The sequence below is a fragment of the Falco biarmicus genome, chromosome 6 (genome assembly GCF_023638135.1).
Source record: "Falco biarmicus isolate bFalBia1 chromosome 6, bFalBia1.pri, whole genome shotgun sequence".
In the NCBI taxonomy this organism is placed as follows: Eukaryota; Metazoa; Chordata; class Aves; order Falconiformes; family Falconidae; genus Falco; species Falco biarmicus.
Genome location: NC_079293.1, coordinates 85,067,485 through 85,090,021, shown reverse-complemented (window position 1 = coordinate 85,090,021; position 22,537 = coordinate 85,067,485). Strand labels below are relative to the sequence as shown.

General features: G+C 42.7%; 1 long non-coding RNA gene across 1 annotated transcript in view; it reads right to left on the bottom strand.

The window, feature by feature from the left end:
* Positions 1–22,537, bottom strand: part of LOC130151569 (uncharacterized) — an 86,440-nt gene that overhangs the window by 13,598 nt on the left and 50,305 nt on the right. The window contains exons 8-9 of the long non-coding RNA XR_008822617.1: positions 19,635–19,711; positions 5,188–5,351 (exon numbers count right to left, since the gene is read on the bottom strand). This is a non-coding gene — a long non-coding RNA (uncharacterized LOC130151569). The remainder of the gene's footprint in view (positions 1–5,187; positions 5,352–19,634; positions 19,712–22,537) is intronic.

Below are 22,537 nucleotides of genomic sequence, written 5' to 3'. Positions count from 1 at the left end.
AGCTATAGCTGGGAGGCAGGAGCTGTCACTTGAATCCTTGCAAGCAAGGGCAAGAAGCACAGCCAGATGTCTGCTGCTAGGGTTCTGGACAACAGGCTACTGAATTACAGCGTGAGAGGGAAGGCACCATTACCCTTCCAGCAGCTGTTAACAGGAGCAGTGGGAGCCGTGTTCTGAATGAAGCCACGCGTGCTTGGTGCGCTCTGAGCATCCTTTCTCACTCAGACCTCTGAGGAGGAAGAATACCTTGTTTGAGATGTTTGCAGACCTGCAGTAATGACTAAGCTATTCCTTCCTAAAAAAAAACCCCAGGCAGCTTGAGGCAACAAAAAGCATTTATAATCAAAACGTTTATAATCCAAGAAAACTTCATAGGTGTTTTCAGAGTGTGTGTGCCAGAATTTTGAGGGTCATATTCTAGGAACAAACTGTTCCTTAAACCAAGAAATTAAACAGTTTATAAAACTGCTGTGCCTTCAGCCCTCAGCAGTGCTCTGCTGGCTGTTTCAGGGCATATAAAACAGCTCAGCTTTATCCCTGCTCATTTCGTAGTTGGGGGACAGTGAGAAGTAACTCAGGGGTATGACTTACTTCTGTGCTTCTACAATTACTTCTGACCACACAAAATTTGTATGAGAATCCAACATTTTAGCACCTATGTCCTTTGGTAGATACTATCCCACCACTTGCTGGTACTGCCTAAATGAAGTGGGGAAGAGGTGCCTTTCATAAGGACCTAAGGAAAACTATAATGATCCCAAATACTGGAGAAATATGCTTGTTTGGAGGGGAACACCTGTATATTAGGCCCTGAGCTTTGCTGCTACCTGCCATACTTGACAGTAGGATTAAACCAGCATTGTTTAAAGAAAGATCTTTGAGATTCTTTGCTATGACTCAGAAACCTTACCTAGAGCTTGGAAATCTTAAACAAACTGGCACTGTCGTGAATGCAGTTTCACACACTGTCATATGTTAACATTGACTGTTAGCTGTTAGGCCAAGTAAATGCCATTTATTAATTGCTTTATCCCTGCATGATCACAAAACAGAAGTAAGCAAGGTATACATTCACCAGGCACCTTGGCCAAAAAATGAGGCATTCCAAACAAATAAACTGCTCTGTCTGTGTCTTAGCATACTCAAAATATATTTGTCTAAGCAGGAGCAAGGTGTATGGTAGATCTCACCATTCTTGGGGAATAAATGCTGCAGAGCAAAAAATCTCAGTTTAGTTCACTAAAGTACCTTAAGTCTTCACTCGTGAGCCAGATGTAGTCATGCCTCCAATAATATTCTATCACTGAATGCTTTTATGGGTTAAACAGTATTTTGGATCAGTTCAACACCAGATCTCCATAAATAAATTTAGCGAGTCTCTTAATTTAACATTGGTGAGGATGAAGGAATTCAAATGCACACCTGTAGGGACACTGTAACCACGCCACAGAAATGTAGATGGTCCAGACAAGATGCTATAGGAGTATTTTCTGTCTTCATGATTTCAACCTCAATGAGGTTGTCATTAAGCAACCTATTCTATTAGCCATCCTGAAACGATAAATCTAATCAACCAGAAGCATTCAGCATGTCACTAAAATGTGTGCTTCCCGTGGGATTTGCAGGCTAGGAAGATATTTCAAAACAAGGAAGATGCACAGTCATCCTGAGTTTCTTTTTAGAGAACAGTCATCTTCACATTCAATGTTAATGCCATTACAGGACTGAAACAATTTCTTTCTAGCACATACTGTTATAGCCCAATATGATAGGCATCACATGGCAGGAAGAGGATTCAAAGCCCTATTTTTGAAAGAGGCTGAAACCTCTACAGGGCATATTAGACTATTCAGTCACCCTCTCGCAATCAAGTTAATGCCTCTGAGGCACTCGGCATCACTCAGGTCACCGCTGATATGAATCTCATGGGGCACACCAATGTGAAAGAATATTCCAAAATAGGAAAAAGAATATATCACATAGATATTCAGAACAAGACAATTTCTTTCACAAGGACCATTGTCAAAAAACATTTATCTCAGCGTGTCCATTACCATTTCAAGTCAGATTTGTATACCCCACTACAGCAGGTACCAAAAAGAGATAAGTAAGACTCAGATGTGTATTTGCAAAGGTGCCTGCTACCTCGACACATGAAGCAGAATTTAAGTCTTCAGCCGACACACATGCATTCAAAAGAGGAAAGAGGCCGGTGAGACAAGTAAAGCTCGTTTTTCCAAAGTGCTTTTATCAAACAGGTTCCAGCATAATGTGCCCATTGCAGAGAGATTTCCAGCCCATGCATCACTGTGTAAGTACCGCACATAAGGAATGGGGCACAAACCAAGCCTCAGAAGCAAGCCGCACACTGGTATAAATCAGTCAGCCTACCTGAAACAGTTGGACACTCAAGAAACCCCCAGAACCCCAGGCATCCATGTTGTCTACAACTATGCCTCCCCAGGGAGTCACGGTGAGTAGGAAATCTGCCTTGCTAGTCAGAACATCAATTTCATGGGCAAATCTATCCTCGCCCCTCTTTTGAGCGTGTCAGGTGCTCTGACAAGGTAGACAGCCAGGTCTGAAGAGCCTGTGCTGCACTTCCCCGCACCAGTAGGAGTGCGGAGGACCTAAAGCCATGTCTCAGTGTCCCTGTTCTGGGACCGCACCAGCAGTGACAAAGCCATGTGCCCATTCATGTCCCTATGCAACAGGCAGCTGTTTTATTCCAGAAACATAGTTGAATGCAGGTGCTGTGGTCTCTATTTTTGCTTCTGTTAGTCCTCGGGGAAGCAAGTTGTTAGGCAACATTTGGTACTTCATGCAGCATCACCGTGCAAGTTCCATTGCCTATCATTTCATCATGACACATCTTTGTTTTTTCACTCCAAGGGGAAAAGCTTGCAACAGGAATAGCCAGTCTGAACATAGCATAGGATGTATATACACTGTCATACTCCGTGGCAATGGATTAGGCAGTAAGGAATGAAAAATCTTTAAAAACTCCTTCTAATAAATCATACATTGTTGCCAACTGAAAATGTGATCGCATTAAGGCTGTGCTAACATGGCTCTGAGGCAGCGTGTGTTTTCTAGCCCTGTTGGACTCATTTATCCCAAGTTTGTTTGAACTACCTCATCTGCTAATAGCAAGTCCCAGCAGATTGCATTATATTACCATGAAACATTACCCTGGTGCCAGTTGATGTTCCCTCAGCTCTACAAGTTCAGAGGGGAGTCTCAGACTTCTCTATGCTTGGGCACAACCTTACCTTCTTGCTTCTGTGGTTTTTCCAAGCCTTGCATACAGTCATTAAATTTCAGCTGGGTGCAAGTATGAAGAAACAAAGATAATAACAAAGAGTTATTTTCTTTGTATGTATATCTCCATACAAACAAGTATGGAGAAACAAAGAAAGAGACAAAAGCTTTATGTGACTTTTATCTTCATTCCTTCCCTTAGCACTGTTTCAAAATCCCTTACCTCCCTGTGCTCCCTGAGGCTAGAGTAATCCAGATGTCAGCACTGGCACTGCTGATACAACAGGCTGATAATAGTTGTTGTCTCTCCTGGTATGCTGTGGTCTGTCTTTTCTAGGAGCCAGACAACTAAGGCAAGAGTAAATTCAGTGCTGAAACACCTCTGAATTCAGATGCCAGTGAGACATAAAAGGTTTAAGCACAAGTATGTGAGTGCAGTTGTCTATAGCTCAGTGAGAAATAATCCAGAGCAGCAGACCCAGACCCTGGGGCTTTCCCGACCTTTGTAATGAGAGCTGGGGGTGCAGATCCAGCAGCCCCACAGAACTGTCACAGCTTCGCTCCCTTTTCTAGTTCCCTGCTGTTCCAGCTTTTCTTAGTCTACAGGACTTCTGAATGGCCGTCTTTGTTCCTAAGACTAGAAATCATATCATGCAGATGGAGCAAAGCCCTGCTGTGTCCGAAGCCACAGCGAAGGTTACAACGGCAGTCCTTAGCCCAGTCCAAGCTCTTGTATGCTGCTTAATCATGCTGCACTGTTGTGGCCAAGCACAAGAAGCTGGACTTGCTACTATGAAAAGCTGGTGATAACTCCTGTGACCCGATAGCTCGAGGCCATACACAGACCCAAGGACCTGCCAGTGTGACATGTAATTCCCTCATCTTTATTACAGAGCTGCTGACCATGAAGCAACTAGCTCCCTAGTGACTGTAGCCAAGTAAAATCAATGAGGAGCAGGCATCAGCAGAGGACTGGAATAAACAGAACCACTTAAAAAGGAAGATATTTGACTGTAATGAATCTGTTCAACTGTGGAAGATGCATAGAAGGATTGAGATGAAGTTAATTGTGGTTCACTAGGTAGAGCTTCTTCAGCCTCTGCTTTGCTTTGGTACCCTGCTAGGTTGCACGCACAGCTGTATTAATGCATTTATACATTTAAGAGCCCTTATTTGATATATCACTAACTGTTCCCTCTTTAGTTGCTAGAGGGGTGCCTTTTCTGTGCATGAGATCCTGGCTTTTGATAATTACTCTTTCTGACACGAGCAGGAGTTCCTCCATCACTCTATTACTTCTTTCAAAAGAGCTGGCACTTCAATACCTTTTTCTTTGCACCTTCTGCTAGCCAGACCCAATCTGATCCGTATGTAATTATTCGGGGGTGTGTGTGTAAAGAAGCATTACTACTGTGCCGTGAGAAAAGTGGAGAGCCTTCGTTCATTATGGAGCAGACAGCTGACGGTGACACAGACCAAGCAGAAGCTAGCCAGACATTTTATAGGAAAGCAGTCCATTTTATGCGCGGCAGTATGGACGGACCGTGAAGTCTCTTGTGCCACCTGCTGGCAAGCACCGCGAATTACAGCTTCCCAAGAACGGGGACGGTGTCGGCTCTTGGCTGGAATACGGAGCTCAGGTGCTCAGGTGCTGGAAAAACCCTGACAGCAGAGGTACGGAAGAATGTGCTGACACACCGAGCTGTGCAGAGACCCTGCATCCAGCAGAGCTCACATCCAGCAGAGCTTATCCACTCCAGTGTCTACACTCTGCTCTGCAGCATGCTGGCAGGATTTAGTTGCTCATATGAAACACTACAAAACCCAGAATTTTCTGAGGCCTTTGCAGACTTTGATTCCTTTCAGGCCCACGATCATGTCTGTGTGGTGTTCTTTGTTCTGGTGCTGCAAGGGATCAGGGCTTACCCTTCAGCTGTACAGCGTGGAGGGTTGCTTGCCTTTTCCCATTTTTCGTGTTTCTGTTTTGAGGTTATGCAGCATTCCCAGCCAGGATTTATCACAAGCTGAAGGAGGCCACCTCTTTTCATAATCTGTGCAGTATATCGTACTTATGTGTCACAGATCAGCATCTGAAACAGATAAATAAACAAGGGTGTATTATTAGCAAGTGCTTGATATGCTAGGACTTGGTCCAGAACCCACCAAAATTGTAATTTTTCCCTAGGAATTTTAAAAATGGTTGTACAGAAAAAAAAAATAAATAAAAATCAAGATTAAGTCTAACATCTGCTCAGTGTCTGTGACATATTCTGCCACTGAACTGTGTCCTAACTGATGAGCAAGTTCACAAATCAATGTGAAAAAGGCAGATAGAGGGTTGCTATTGGAACCTTCTCCTCCCTCTCCAAGCTGTGAGCTGGTAAGGAACACAGCCTTCTGGTTTGCAGCCCTCTTACCAGAAGGACCTAGTCATAGGAACTCATCAGAGAAAACTGACATTTCTTTGCTCTTCCTTCTTCTTAAAGTAATTTTTTGGCAAAGACATAAGATCATGAGTGATTACAAGGGGATAGGTACTAAGTGCTGTGAGTGAGGAGAGAGGATCCATGAGCAAGATTGTAGCAAGTAGTGTTTCCAAGGGTTATTGCAAAATGGCTTTCAAATATCCTTCTGCCACGTCTCCCTTTCTGATTTGTGACTGACTGAACTGAGCTTTGAGTAGCACCGAAAGGCAAAATTCAGCTTTACAGGATATAAGAAGAGGCAATGTCAGAGGAAGGGTACCAGGTTTCTACTTAAATTGAAGGAATATGCACCACCTGAGAGGTAGCAGAAATTCTGGTACACTGAAGAGCCAAGCTACTCTTTTTTTTTTTTTTTTTTTTAAAGAAGGGATTATGTACGGATAATTTTGCCCCACATTACATTCCTCCCTCCCTACACACACATACCCAGACACAAAATCTGAACACCCACTGCCCTTTTGGTCCTCAGTTAGATGCCACTAGCTAGGGTTAACATCTCTGAATCCTTTTCTCCCCCATTGGCTGCACTGTAGCTCCCATCTTCCTTAAAATACTTCTTAGCCTTTGAAAGCTGTAGGTGGGCAGAACACAGCCAGCCAGAGTGTTTCTTCTCCTTTACTTTCACTGTCTCTCAGCTCACACAAAAAAGCTGGTGGCAAAGAGGAGGTGAGAGGGAAGAGCAAATTTGTCAGCAGTTCACATCTTTGTTCTTTACCTTGTCTTTCAGCCCATTCCTTCCTTTCCATCTTCTGTTTCTCACCCCCATCTACTAATAGGCACGTCAGTGGCCAAGGCTGAATGTCCTGTCATGCTCAGAAATGGTACTGAAGGTCACGGTCATTCCTGGGGTTGCCCACAATGAAGCAGTTATATGTGCTAAAGCCACGTATGTTGCTTTATGCTCCTTGCTCCTGCCTGTATCACAGCAGGATATCATTTCAGTAAAACTCTGTAGGTCAGCAGGAACAGGGAAGAAAGTCCTTATTATCTTTCTGAAGTTTTTGCTTCAAAAGCTCACTGGGGCAAGGACTATCTTTTTCATTACCTGACTGGGAGGAAGTGGCCTTGATTTCTCAGGCATCCTTAGACACTAAGAGCAAATACTGAACATTGGCAACCTTACAGCTGTGGGCAGCCAGAGACAGCAGATGTTCACCTCACATGACAGGTATGAAACATGTCCTCTGACCAAAAGTAAAATTCCTTGGCAGGAGGTAGCTGATGGCGAATGATCCCAGGAAATTAGTTTCAGGTGGAATTTAACCTAATGACTCCTGGAGAAATGCAGTGAAGGTGCTAAGACTTTCAAACTTGGAGCACCAGGTGGTTTTCTTCATGATGCATCTCACCAGCCACTTTATATCTGTGGTTTATATTTCTCTAGCTTTATTTCACTCATTAGTGTAAAATAAAATGTCTGACTGCTCTGAGCAGTTTTCCAAGAGGAGCTACTAACTGGATGGGAACAATAAAGCAGCTTGCTTATTTCTAGCATTTTATGAAGCTGTAGACTATTTCAAAGCCTATCGTGCTGGGAGTGAACCAGGCCACAACCCACTGCACAACCGCTTGTGCTGTAGCAGGGTGGGACAAGATGATTGCAAGAGGCCCCAAATGATTCTGTGCTTCTGTGAATACCTGATTAAGGTATTTCACAGTAAATTGGTTGCTCACTCAAATGCTTTCAGGTGCTGTTCCCAGCGTGGTAAAGCGGCGGAGAGCACAGACCCCTCTCCTCGGTGGGTTGGGGGAGTTGCCCCATGGCAGTGCCTGGCCGGCCCTCAAGGGAGGCCCTGGTGCGTGGCCATCCTATGTCACAGCCCCTCCGTGGCAGTGACTCCTTGCCCAGGGCCTGGCAGCTGAGGAGAAATAGCCGGGGCTCAGGCAAGCAGCGCCCATGGCCCCGAGGGCTTCAGCAGGGCAGAAGGGCTGGCACCCGCTGGAGCGGCAGCTGGCTGCTGGCCACCCCTCTGCAGCGCAGGCGTGCCCGGGATGGAGGCCTCAGTGTTCGCCTCTGCTGCAGTGGGGAAAGTTTGCTTTTGCTCTGTCTCCTGAACACTGCCTGGTGGTGGTGGGAAAGCAGCTTTGAGGAAAGGTCAAGAAGGAGGTTTGGGCCAGGTACAGTCTCCCCTCCGCAGCCGGTGAGGGCCTGGCTGGGGGGCGAGGGCCTCTGAAGGGCGCGGTGAGGTGCCCTGGGCCTGAGGGGAGCTGCAGCCTGGCGGGGCATCGGGGCAGGCCGGAGGGGGGCTCTGGGGCTCAGGGACCCCTCCTGCAGGCCGGAGGAGAGCCCTGGGGGTCAGGGGACCCCCTCCTGCAGGCCGGAGGGGGGCTCTGGGGCTCAGGGACCCCTCCTGCAGGCCGGAGGAGAGCCCTGGGGGTCAGGGGACCCCCTCCTGCAGGCCGGAGGGGGGCTCTGGGGCTCAGGGGACCCCCTCCTGCACACAGGGTAGGGACCTGGTGTGTTAGGCCAGTGAGCCAAGGGGCAGCTGCCAGCCCAGGGTGGTGGGTACCCCTCTGCTGTGACCCTGTGGTGGCCGCATGGACCCAGCTACCAGGATGCAAGTGTTTGTGCCACGGTACAGACCCCATGAAAAGCCCAGCCCCATGTGTGCCTGGCCGTGAGTGGTGTCTGGCACTGGCACTCATGGACCTCTGGTTCTGGAAGGTTCTCTGCATTTAGCAGTTGTCACAGCAGTCCACAATACTCCTCTAACTTGGCACCTGCGCTCCAAATGTAATGGTAACTAACCGCACCCCCTCCTACAATTCCCAGCCTGGCCCAGCACACACTAGCCTTACTGGGAAGGCTGGAGTTTGTCTGCAAACTGTGGGTTTGAGGAAGTTTTGCAGCTGTACGTGACCCAGCCAGGCACTGCTGTGGGGTAGAAGCTGCTGTGGACGTGGGTGGTGGTACACAGCAGGGTACGGTGCTAGCAGAAAATCCACTGAGAGATCATCACTGGCTCAGGAAGGCCCTGTGTCTCTGGCTGTTGGAGACTGGGGTGTATTCAAGAAAGTATCACCGTGTGCATAACTTCTTCTGAAATTATTGCTGGGCCTCCACTTTTGGCCACTGTCAGATGCAGGGACTGGGCTAGAAGGACCTTTGGCACACGCTGTATGTGATTAGTCTTCTCCAGCATGACTGGTGCAAGGCAGTGAACTGCCTGCAGTAGAGCGGTGCATTTGATGAGGTGATTATTCAGCTCTTGTAAACATTCACAAGCACCACTGAGCTGTAAGTAAATCATGTTGGATGTCCCCCCTTCTCTGCCACATGCACTTGTGCTGTGAAGATAATACAAATTTCTGCGCCAGAGTCATAGCCTTGCTTAAAGAGACAGCGAGAGGAACCTCAGCTACAAGAGGGCAGCAGGGCTGTGGGAGATACAAAAACCATGAAAGAGAGTCCTCATAGCCTTCGGAGGTAGAGCAGAAGGCCAGTTCAGGCCTTGACTCACAGGGTGTTTTGCATTATGATTTACATACAGCTTTCATGTTCAGTTCCTGGAGGAGGGATTGCCATCAGCAAAACACGCTCCCTTTAGAGGCTGCTAACCTTCAAGAAGTTGTATACTAACACTTGCTTCTCAGAAAACAGCGTTTCACCCAAACAGTTTGCCCATAATTTGAGAAACTAAGCAAGAGAACTGTTACAACACTGTACTAACACCAAAATATTTTTCCATTTTAGTAGCTCTCCAAACTGTTCTCTCCCTGAACACTACAGCATTTTTAATAGCCTGTGTGGATACTATCTATTGCAAAAGGGAAGGAACTATGTATGTTAAACCATATAGCACATCTAGTGAGCTGTGTCATACCTGTGTTTTGTAACATATGCCACTTTATAGACACTTCATAGACCTGTGTGACCCTTCCATGTAGAAGTAGTGTTAAAATAAGGATACTTAACCAAGCAGATGCTGTCTCTTAAGAGCTTTCTGATAAAACAGCTGAAAGCACTTTGGATATACGTGAGATCAAGACCAGGCAAAAATAGTCTATGCCACACTAGCAGCTGTCATGCCTGTATATCAGGAAATCCAGTTTTTTTCAGAGATAGCCTTGGAATTCCCCCTGAATTGTTACTGTATGAGAAACATAACCAAACTACAGTGCCAAACCAAAGTTTTACAAGTGAAAAGCTAATTAGAACATAAAACCTCCCACGGTTGCAATATTCATATGTACATTTTTATAAAAAATAAGGGAAAAATTGAATTTTAGTATTTTTGTATGTTCTTTTAAGACTTAATTTTCTTTGCTGTCTTCATCTCTGATGAAGCCGGGCAACAGTGAGTCACAATCATAAAATTTAGATTGTAAGATCACTTCAGAAGGAAAAGATTTGTTTACATAAACTAGAAGTAATAAGGGAATCTGTGCTGCTTATTTTCTAAGTCTGAGGCTCTGCTTTGCAGTCTGTTTTAAGGTGGAAGAAGAAAGGGGTTTTTTATAGATTTGTGTGTGCGTGCGTGGACAAGGACATTTTAAGGTATGTGAATATATCTTTCTTTTTTAAATTGCATTGGGGACCTTGAGATCCATGACAGAAGTGGTTCTCTCAAACTCAAGAACTAACAAAATTATACAACTGCAGTCAGTGCTGTACAGTAAGATGTGCGTTACCAGAACTATAAGGTACAATACCTCTTTTATCAGTGTGAATTGCTGCTATTTACAGACAACACAATGCTGGAATTGAGGCTCCTTGGTTCTTCCAGTGATGATAGATAAGGTCCGTCTACTAGTCGCTGTGCGTGGCAAAGTGTCAGGACTGAAGACACTATTAATTACTTGCATTAACACAGTCCCCAGTCATGCATGGGATCATTAGAATGGTCTTATTTTGGATTCACCACAGTCAAGAACCAAAGCTTTTGCTTTTTTTAATTCTGAGGGGCAGCATAGAGAACTGATGCCCAAATTTTTGAGCCAAACAAGAAACAGAAGGCAAAGGAGGAGATGAATGTGCCCAAGATGACTTAAAAAAGGATGCTTGCAGACATGCCTGACTAGCAGGGTTAATTCATGTGCAGTGTGTGCTGCATGTACCTACGCACATGTCCTGGAGTGCTCCTGAATTGCCCTGGGAAGATGGTGGCTGGGAGCGTGCTGCCACTAACAGATATTTTACTAGACCTGCTACAGGCTCCTTCATTATTCCCAGGACTAAAGGTGTCAGGAGCAGGTTATAGGCCAAAATAATTATTCCAGGGAGTGATAACAAGCTCACAGGCCACAAGTCTAGCCCATCAGTACAGTGAAAATTTGTCAGAGGTCTAGGCTGCGTTCCCTGCTCTCCGAGTTGCAGTCCGTAAAGGGGTCTTGGCACCGCTATGATGGACATAGCAAAAAATACATCCTCTGCACTATTCAGTGGTAGCGGCACAAAGTGTGCTCGTCTGTGTCTACTGGCAGGAGAAACTAAGCTGCTTTAACAGTGCTGATACTCACAAAGCTTTTGGGTATGTGCAAGAGGAATGGGGCAGGTCGCACTTCTCTGAGTCACCTCGACAGTCTGTGAACTCAGAGCTTGCCTACAACAGTGAATACAACAGTTCAGATTTGTAAAGCAAATTTTGTTTGCTTTTTTGTGCTTTCAGTGGAATTTGTTTGGCAGTGACAGCTAGCTAGGATGTCTTTAAATGGCACATAGAACTGTAGAGAGCAACATTTGAGACTATGGCAATAAGCCCTTTTCCTACATCAGTCAATTCCGAGCCTTCACAGTAGAGAGTTATGGCTTCTGAGAATCAAGTAGTTTTCTCTTCTGCAGCTGTATTTGTCTCTTTTTCAGGTGGTTTCACAGTTAAGCAGGATTTCTTTGCCTCAAAGCCACAAGCTTTTCTTCTTCCCTTTTTTATTTCAGTTTAATTGCTCTCTGGATTTCTGAGGCTTTCCATTTTTTGAGATATGTGTCAACAATTCATATCCTTGGGATTCTTTTTTTGATTTTGTTTAAGGATATTGTGGAAACTCTCCCAATGCTGTAAAAATAATAGCAAAATCCTTATTACTCAGCAATCACGCTGGAAGAACCATTCTTTTGATTGTGCACCAGAAGTTGAATATTTGATGGTCCAGTGCTAAGGCCTAATGAAAAGAGTGCAAAGGCTAATGCAGAGGCCAGTAAGAGACTTTATGGGGCAGGAGCCCTGTCCTAGCTTTATCACATGGCAATGCTGGATGTAGATAGAATCCCTAAAACCAGAAGTGAAAGGCCAAAAAAACCCCATTCATGAGAGAAAGCAAAGGAAAAATCTGGATTTACATTCTGCTTTTACAGAAGGTCTCACTCATCCTATATGTGCAATCAATTATTCAAATAATTTGTTGACAATTTATATAATTATTTCTAATTAATCTTGATTAGACTGCTGGAATTATGTGATTACATCTAGATGCATGCATCATAAATGCAGGAGGTGCAACCTAGATGAGGAGGAAATGTCATCTTGTTTTTCAATTTATTCATTTGTGCTAGTTAAAAGGACTCAGGAAGGTTAATTTACATGATCCTAAACAGAGGCTCACTGAACTTGCCTTTATTACATTTCTTTTTGTAAGTTAAGTAGTAGAACTTAAATCTTCAGTTATGGAGACAAGAATTCACTGTGGGTTTTGATATTTAGGAGGGCTAAGAAACACTTTAGAGTTGTGTGATTGACATGCAAGTAATGTGACTACAAAATCAAGTCTGTAGTGCTAAGGTAAGTAGGAGAACATAACCATTGAAATAGGATCCGTTAATTCAAAATTAATTTGGTTTTAATCCGTTTCAGAGCCTTTGCCTTCCTCATGATACAAGTTTAAATTTCCCGTTTCCTTCTGTAAATTCAGCTGTGTACTTATAGTTGTTAGCATTTCACAATGACACTTTGCTTGGAAGGTCTTGATATGTATTAGGTAAGATACTGAAATTGGTATTTTGAACATCGTTATTAAAAGCCATGACAAAGCTACTGGGTTTGATTCTACTCCAGCTGAGAATAGTTAAATCTAGGAGTGATTGCTGAAGTCAAGTAATTCTGCAAGCAAAGTACAAAATTTATTATAAGGGTCTTTGATCAAGCCCATTTTTTATTAGAAATCTGCATTGATTTTAATGGCATTGTATCTAAGATTACATCTTCTTACGTGAGAGGATACTGCATCTAAACAAAATAGATCCTGTCCACCAGCAGTTTGCACTATTGGGCAAATTCCTACTGAAGTGGGCAGAAACTCACTGCCAATTTAATTCAAGACTGGAAGTATCTCACAACAAATTATTATTGCAGAAAAATCCAACTGGCTAGATAAGCTTTTGTTAATACTTAAATCACAAATATATTCATAGGTTTTATTTTTTTTGAGTTAACTAGAAAAAGATCACTTTCTGTGCATTTACAAATATATAATCACATTTTCATTTGTATCAACTTTTATTTTAAGTGTGTCAGGCTGCATAAATGAAGCCCACCAGGAAAGAGATCAAGATAGATAAGACCTACTGAAACTCCTTCTGCATTGTCTTTCCTCTGGAAGCCTTGCCCATGTTTACAGCTGCCTGATCATAGTACTTACCTGTCTAAACAGAACACGTTAAGTCAAACCGTAATGCTTTTTCTGAAGACAGAAGCCAGTACTACACCTGCTGTGATGCTAGAGTATCAGGAACTGAAGAGCGAAGAAGATTTTTCTACCAGAAGTTTTGACATGCTAGAAAATGGTTGTGCGACCTCTGCTGAGAGAGGAAAGTTCTCAACAGTTTCTAATGCTTGGAGTAATGAAAGCTTAGTTGAAAAGCACTCTCTGCAAACACGCCTCTCGCTAACTCATGCTGACCAGGAAGACACAGCATCAGTTTCAGGAATCTCTGAACTTCTTAAGGCTACTGAAGAACCTCAAGCACAGATTTTAAAACATGATCTAGAGATACCACCTCAAGCCAAAATCACATCAATACCACTTTCTTCTTTCCCACATAAGATGCAGCAAATAATGTCAGACAGAGCTAAAAATGTCTCTGAAGTAAGGCAAGCTACAGAACTACCAACTGTAACTTATGTATGGCCAGTACTCAAGGTGGAAGAGGCTTCCAGCCCCTTTTGGGACAATTTTCCAAAGTCTTCAGTACTAACCAGCCCAAACTTAACAAGACACTGTTCTAGGCCTGGTGTAGTAACTGAAGATATGAAGTGTTCCCAAATAACCCCAGTGAAACAGCTTGCACAAGAAAAGCTAGAGATAGCACGAACATATCCTCTTGTTGTAAAGTCATCTAACAGTGTTGTTTCAGGAATTTTAAAATCACTGACCAATATCAAGAGGGAGGATTACAAGAATATGTTATCATTTTCATCTGTCAGTCCTATTGGAGAGCAACTGGAAATTTCTCTCTTTAAGGAAAACGCGGTAGTGATATATAATAGGCAAGCCTACCTTCTGTATGTAAGGAGGCGTGAAGCTCTGTCACAAAAAATGGAAATACATGGCCATGATATGTTGCTTAGGAAGACCACGGTTTGGCTCATTACATGTAGTGCTATGCATGACGTAACGACCAAAGTTCTACATCCGCTGCTTTCAAGACAGTATGTTGTAAAAGAGAACATCAAATGTCTTACAACCTTTGCTCCCCTTCCACACCAAGGTAAAACGTCACATGGAACACATTTCTCTTCAGACGGGGTGACTACCATCTCTCAGCCCAAGCAATGCTCCCCTTCAACTGGGAAAAGACAACAGGTAGTAACCTCTGATGATTAGTTGAGTGCCTATGTATGGATAGTAAATTACTTTCCTCTTAGATATAGCTGAAGGCAAAGTGCCTTCTTCAGCCTATTTATAACAGGACAAGTGCTGTGAAAGATGAGTAACCCAGTTTTGATTTCACTTTTGTGGAGAGGCCAAACACAACTCCAGTGGACACAATCACTGTAGAGTAAATCAAAATAAGGCTTGCAGGTCTTTAAGACTTTACCATTTAAAAGGAAAATATAATTAAATAATGCTGAGAAAAAAATCCATCTTGTGATATATGAAGATTCTTTGAGTCTTTGAAAAGGACAAAAGCACTGCACTTAATGGGAGCAGCCTGTTTCTATTTAGAAAATAGCAGAACTGGGTTTATTACAATGGTGAGATATTTCCCAGGTGAGGAGGTGGGGGTTCTGAAAACAGCTGATGAGTGCCATCATGATCAAATTTTAAAGTAACAGTGAAAGAAAAGAGAAGGGCTGCTTGCAAGGTCCCTCCTTAATTAAATTCTCCTTGCAAAGCCACATCGCTGAAGTAGAGGAGAAAGTAGAAACAAGCTGTGAAATTAATCTGGTGTGGGAGGAAAATGGCTATCCATCAGATGGTCAAGTTCTACTCTTTCTTATTTCAGCTCCTCAGCAAGATTGCATTCCCATCCAAAGAAGGCTTGCAGAAAAGAAAAGAGAAAGATGCACGTCAGGAAGAAGACAAAGAACTAAGAAAGAAATTTGGTATTGTTAGAGATGTAAGAGTCTGTCTGAACAGGGTAAGTCTCCCTGAACTTACAGAGCCATCTGCACTTAAATGGAAGTTAACCAGCAGGACAAAGGAATGGGGAAACATGCCAAAGGTACTTAACTGTCCATAAAGGAATGTAAAGTATGCATCACCTTGAAGTGTTCATTATGCATCATTAGCACACTTTTCATAAGTTTTAAGTGTTTAAGCCCCCATCATAAAACATTTTCTATTTGAGAAGCTTGTGATGTTTATAACGAATCACTTATGCTGGTATTTTTTATGTTGGGGCTATTGGTGGAGTCTGGAAACTGACTCTCTTTGCAGTCTACATTTGCTGCATTACATTCTGTTATTTTCTGCAGGTTTTAACTAAATCCTCTGGCAAGAATAGCGGATCTCACTAAAAGTAGTTTTTACCATAGTAAGTAAGATTTCAAACGGGAAAGCAGTTCTTCATTCAGGGAGAGGGAGATCTCTGCTCTTTTCATCTATAGTTCACATCTCTCTAGTTGCACCATGCCCTAATGAAGTGCATCTTTTTAATATGTATGTTTAAAATTATTTCTGATAACTGTTTAAAAAAATATGTCTAAATGCTCTGAAATAACACACATTTAATTTATGGCATCCTAGATAAATATAATGGCACATCAGAATTTCTATATATCTCTGTATATATACAGTTGTGTCCCTTTCAACAGCACGCAGAGTCATCACAATTGAAGTGGGGGTAAGAAATGAAACTAATATATATATTCACATTTTCCCTAGATGTGAAAGTAGTCAAGCCCAGACCTGTTTTAAGTAATATTTATTTAATCTACTCATTTGACAAAGACACTAATTTTGGAGCTTATCTTAAAATCTCCAATTCAGTAATGTGATGAGCTCGTGTTTATATTGATATTGAACATGATGGGTTCTTTTTATGATCTCAGTACTATTTGCTGTAATATATTTGCCTACCTGGCCAATGTGAGGCCATTGCGTGAACAGCACCAGAATCTCCTTGTGGACAGGAACAACAAAGTCTCAGTGTAAAGCACATTTTTGTTTTTCTCCTACACTGTCCAACCTAGATGATTCTTTTTGGAAAGCAAATAAATTATGGATTAAGTGATAGCTGGCTGAGGGTGTAGGCATTAATTGTCACACACTGGATCCTTTTTGTTTAACAGCAAACTGCCACTTCAGCCAGTTTTGCCAAAGAGAAGAACAGTAACTGGAGCAATCTCAAAGGAGAAGAATAAGTACATTCAAACCAGAGATGCAACACTGCACAGACCATGGAAAAGGGGGGAAGAGTTATTCTATGCATTCAGTGTGAGAGTCTAAAGAACGCCACACATCCTGCCAGACCTTCTTTTGGGAACAGCACTGAAAAAATCCTGTGCATTTAAGATGTCCCAGATGAATTTTCCCAGAGCAAAACTTTACTTTCTGTTTAGTGACAAGCCTTATCTGCAGATACACCAGTTGTAAATGAAACATCAAGATGAAAAAGGAATGTAAACAAGCTTTCAAAATCCTTGAAGAATGAGAAATGTCAGTGGAAGCAATACATAAACGCAAGCAGCAGAAGTGAAAAATGGTTCTCACTGCTCTTAAGTTACAAAACTTCAAATCAGTATTTGTGGGAGTGGTTGTTAGTTGTGCTTTGTACTGTGCTTCTGTTAATTGAATTTTAAAAAATCATCTCAGTCATTAGTTTTGCATTTAGTATTTTGAAAACACTGGTCATTTCTTCTCTCAGAACTTTTTCTATTGAGTGGGTCCCTTCTTACGGCCTGACTGTGTTCTCTTCACTAGTGGAAAAGTGATGGAGTTAGCAGGCTTCCACACTTGTGGGAGAAGCATCACCTGGTACATACAGAGAAACAGGCCCCCAGTACTTACAGCTGTTTGTTGTTTAAAGACCACTCACCAGAAGTCTTTACATAGATGCCTCTTGATTACTTATTGCATTAAGTGACACTATAGCTTATTATGTGTTATATTATAATTTCAGAAAGTTGATGTTTAAGTGGCAGGAATTTTACAAAGCTAAACCTTCCTTCTTATTTTTATTGTGGCTAACAAAATCCCAATATAATAAAAACCTAAGCCTGCTAGTTTATTCCTCATCAAAAGCTTTGCCTCCAATATTCATATCTTGTGGCACAATGAAGAAATTGGCAACAATCTTTCTAACATAAGTCTTTAAATGTGATATCATTAAAATCTGACATACGGACAGTTGCCTAAGAGAGTGTACCATGAACAGACAGAGGAACAGCCCTCCTTCGGTGGGAGTTTGCCCGTGTGGAGGCTGTGAGGACCACCTCAGTAGGAAAATAACAGCAGAGAATGGAGTCAGAGCTCTTCTCTCTTGGGGACAGCTGGCCATCTGACCAGACAGTCTCAATCTGCAATTGAAATAAATTTCAACTAATAACCATCTACCTACAAAAGACTTCCAAAAGCACTGAGTCAGGGATACTCACTAAAAATAAATTATTTTGCTTGAATGCCTGGGTTGTAAAGTAGGCAGTTGCTAATGCATGATTCTGAGTTTGTTTCTTACTTGGCTGCTGCCCCAGATTATTTGCTGCTAGTAATATGTTACACATGCCTGGTGACAGAGATCTTCACATTTGCTTTAAGGCTCGAATAAGTATTGTTATATAACATAATGTGGAAAAGTCCCAAACTTGTGTCCCTTTAAAAGTGGAGGAAACTTAACTGCATCCAACATCAATTTAAGCCAACAGAAATTCTCTAAGAGCAACAATACTGTATGGAAGCATACAATGCACAAATCCGGGCAGACCATTTCAGAATTCCAGGATATACCACTGGAAGTAGTTTTATAGCGTCCTCTTGGCCTGTCAGTCTGCCCCATTCTGTGCTTGTTTCTCAAAGCTGATGTTCTTGGTACGTTGAACCTTGGCAGTTCAAGGTTATTTCACACTACCTCTTTGATAAAGGGGAAGATGTCTGTTCTTATTCTGCAGATAAATTAGTAATCATTAATAAACTAGTATTTCTCCTAGATCTGTCTGTTCTCTCTTGGTCAGCCTGTAGCACTAAACTTCCAATTCTGTCAACTAAATGTTAAACCAGCATCACCCCACCTTCCCATGATCTCTGAGGAAGGTCTGCTTTTGTTGTCCCTGAATGGGAACATGATCGGCGTGCTCTCAGCATTCATGAAAATATACTATATCTTTTTGTGAAATATTTCAAGGCCAGGTAAAGCAAAATTGGCCAAAGAATATGATGAAAGAGCACAGGTAATAACTATTCTTTTTTTCTTCTTTCTTTCAATGAAACATCCATTGTAAGAAAATTAGTTGTCATTTTTCTAAAGTTTCTTTCCCAGTAAATATACCAAGGCAGATGCTTATGGCAATCAAATTTTGATGGTGCTTCTTCACCTATCCACATTGCCATTTCTCAACATGTGTCCCAAAAATAAAATAGGATCGAATACCTATGGAAACATTTCACATTTGGATTTACCCTACAACTGTTCTACACAGATGCTTCCACTTGCTAGACTTCAGCTACCAACTGTATTATTGGTAGATCTTATTAATGTTGTTATTGTGACTGCCTTTGTGATGTTTTCTGCTACCGTGTCTTTTTCTTTGCAGATTACATTCACTTTGTTACATTCTGTCATTTTATACACTCAGTGTTTTTGCAGTTAGAGTTATTCAAGTAATAAAAATATGCAGTATCTTCTCTAAAGTGTTGTTCCTTATTTCTGTCTTTCTCTGGTTTGCATTCCTTTCATGAAAAGTAGATTTATGATTTAAAAGAGGTTATGGCAGTGGGATTAACCTACAATTGTCGAATCTTGCTGAAGGCCCTTAAAATGCAAGTGCCTCTTGCTAAAGGGAACATCTGTGCAAAATGTTTTTGGTTCATACGCAAGATTTACAAGATGGGTAATAGCTTTTATCAGAGTAACTAGAATATCTAGAAAAACAGACAAGCATTGTATCTCAAAGTTGAATGCAAAGTAAGTACAATTGGTAAGGATATAATTAAATATATATTACCTAGATGATTCAATGTATAAAAAATAGTTAGTTTTCAAAGAGCAAAGGGGTTGCTGGTGCAAGAGAAACATGGTGAGTAGGTTATTTCCAGAGAGAAAGAGAATGACAGATATTGGAAGACTGCGGATAGTCGAGATAGGGGAGTGAGAACTACAACATACCATGAATGGCACAAACAAATGATGACCCAGAAATCATACTGTAACACAAAACCAGTACCTAAATTGTTTACCTGATTTTGGTATCCAGTACATTACTAATTTTAGTGGGTGGTAGTGTGTTTCATCAAAAGGCTTATGCTCAGTCCCATTGCCAAAATACACAGGAGCTAACGGCAGATGTAGTCACATACCTTTGCTGGGAGCCTAACAGGCATCCTGGGGGCAAGAGTCCTTCATTTTCATTCACATGGTGACAAAGTCGAAAATGCTGGCAGAAAAAATAATTGCAAAAAAGAAGTGTTTTAAGACTGAGAAATACTTTTGTTCTGTTCGAGAGGTTTGAAATAATGTGCTGATTATCCTGACACCACAATTCTGATATAATTTGCAGCCAGAGAAATGCTAGGAGCTTGCCAGCTTGGGAAAACAAGAGAGTTCAAAGCCTGATGAGTAATAGGGGGCGAAGTTGTATGGAAAAAAAAAAAAATCACGTACATGACAGAGGAAGGTGAATCACTGACATCTTATGTACTGTGCTCAGTATTTGGCCTTTTACATTTTCAAAGGAATTGTGCACTCCACCAACAACTATTCTGTTTGCTTCCAGGAGTGGCAGAGCAGTGGCAGGGGCACCTTCACCAGGGTTTTATTTGCTTCCAGTAAACAAAGACCAGCACTCATGCTCCTGCTACTCTCTTCTGCTTCTCAGAAGCCTCTAGTTAGAATGTTTTCCACTATGCTGTCTCTGCCATTAAGCTTCCAGATAAGATGGTGTATGCATCAGTGGAAGGATTTATAATAAAATAATTACAAGAGTAGGAGGAACAAAAGTGAAAGGAAGCTTTCTAGAATTTTTACATTGACAGCTTAAGTTTCCAGTCAAGTACATAATAAATGAAGCATTTACACTGCGTAAAATCAAGATTAACTCTGTGGATTTCTTAAATCAAAATGTCGTTAAATCAAAAATTCGTAATGTGCCGTGGTAACGTCTCATGTATCTGCTTTCATTTACTTGCCTGTGTTTATGACTCCAGTCACAAATATTCCCAAGTCAAAAAGCGTCTGAATCACTCCTGAGACCTCCATATTTGGGGAGTTACCGGTGATTCAAAATGAGACATTAAGTAAGTTCTTCCACATAAACAGTTACCTCTGATTAGCCAGCCAACTACTAGAGCTGATGTTCACCACCTCTTGGTGCTAACTTGCTCACATGTGGTTGTTCTGTGCCCCAGCATCTCAGTACCCTGCAGGCTGCCTCTCCTCCATCACAGTGCAGGAACTCTTCGTCTGTATGTGCCTGGTATCCTTCCCACTGTGCCTACTTTGCCCAAGGGCAATGGGTGGCCTTGGCTGCAGGACATGAGTTTGGATTTGAACCACTGCATTGCCACCAGGATCTGTCATGAACAGAGTTGGATGCCAATTTTTCCGATGCGCAGGGACAGCATTACTGCCTTCTGCCATGAGCTGTCATCAGGACTTTGCCATTACTGCAGTCAGGCAGTGGCTCTCACCTGGAGGTGCCACGTGAACCCCAGATGGTTACTAATCGGTTTGGGGTGGTCAAGTCTCTCGTAAGTGGAGCAGTATTTTAGGTCTCCATGGCTATTCTCCAAACTTTTTTCATCCAAACAGCACTTGGGAGCCATTCACGAAGGCACCCAAGCCTTTGAGTTCTATGGCTACCCAAACTGCAGTGGGGTCAGCAATGTTTCTCCATGTGCTCAGTGCCCATCTCTGGGCAACTATGACAACTACAACCTCTCCACTGCCATTGCTTGTTTTAGCACATGGTTGATTTATCATTATTGATTTTATTATCATCATTGATCTTAATAAGCTTCACCAGAAGGATGCTTGATGTCCATGGCTCCTGCAGCCGTAGCCTCAGACTTGAGGATGTTAATATCTTCTTTCAAAACAGAAATAGCCGTTCTTGGCATTTTCATGTCTGTTTGCACTGTGAAAACTGCCCTTTACCCCCATACAAGTGGCTGGGATGGTAACTGTGTCTGAGATGCTACATCTCCTCACAGATGGGTGTTCAAACATGCTGTGCATTCAGATCCAGAAGTGGGCTGAAGGAGAATGTGCTTAAACAGCAACGCCTTTTCCACTGGGTGAACGCAAGGGCTTCACTAAAGGGGAACATGTTTCCAACATTCCTCTGTGTCATCTTTCCCTGCTTTAGAAGGTGGGTTGAGGGATGCCCTCCTGCAGCCTTAGTGCTTGTCTGCTCCACTCGGTCTCCATGTGCGTCATTCAGCCTATTGTCCTTTAAACAAGCATGGTTATTCTGAATCTCTTCTCTGGGCTTCAGCTCAGGGCCCTTTTTGGCCTTCATATGTACTGCTGTGAGCCCATGCTGATGACCTGCTTCAGGAAACCCATGAAATCTTGGCCGTGCCTGGGAGGATGCCCAAGGTGAGGAGCAGCTCAGTAGGTGGGCTCTTCAGTCCTTTCCTTGGAAGCTGACAGCGTCCCCATTGGGGGTGGGAAGTTTGACAGGGGTTAGGAAAAGACTGATTTGGCCATGGAAGACTGAAAGATGCCTACCTCTCTCAAGTGAGATGAGAGCTTCTGTACCACTACCCACACACCTCTTCTCATCTCTGGCTGAAACCGTTGGGTGAGGTCTGCCAAATTCCTGCCTCATGATGGGCAGTCAGCACCCCACAGCCCATGACCTCTTCACCAGGTAGTGCTCGCAGCTAGACCTTTTCTGTCCCAGAGAATATCTTTGTTCTCCAGGTGCGAAGCACTTAAAGTCCAAGTTCTCTACATGACTATCACCTGTGGGAAGACTAAAAACAGTTCAGGGTGACTGGTGCCCTTCCACTTTCCTGATAGGCCATCAACACCTCAGCACACCAATGGTTTGCTACCCCATAGAAAAGACAGACACACACAAGGGGGTTTGTAGGTTCAGTTAAAGGCTTTGAGTTTGAATGGCAGGAATGCCTCCAGCTGAACCGTCTGCCAGCGAGCTGAAGTGTTGAGACAACACAATTTTATTACTTGATGAGCACAAGATGGCTGATACTTTGTGAGAACATACACAGGGATAGGATCTCAGGGACCCATCAAA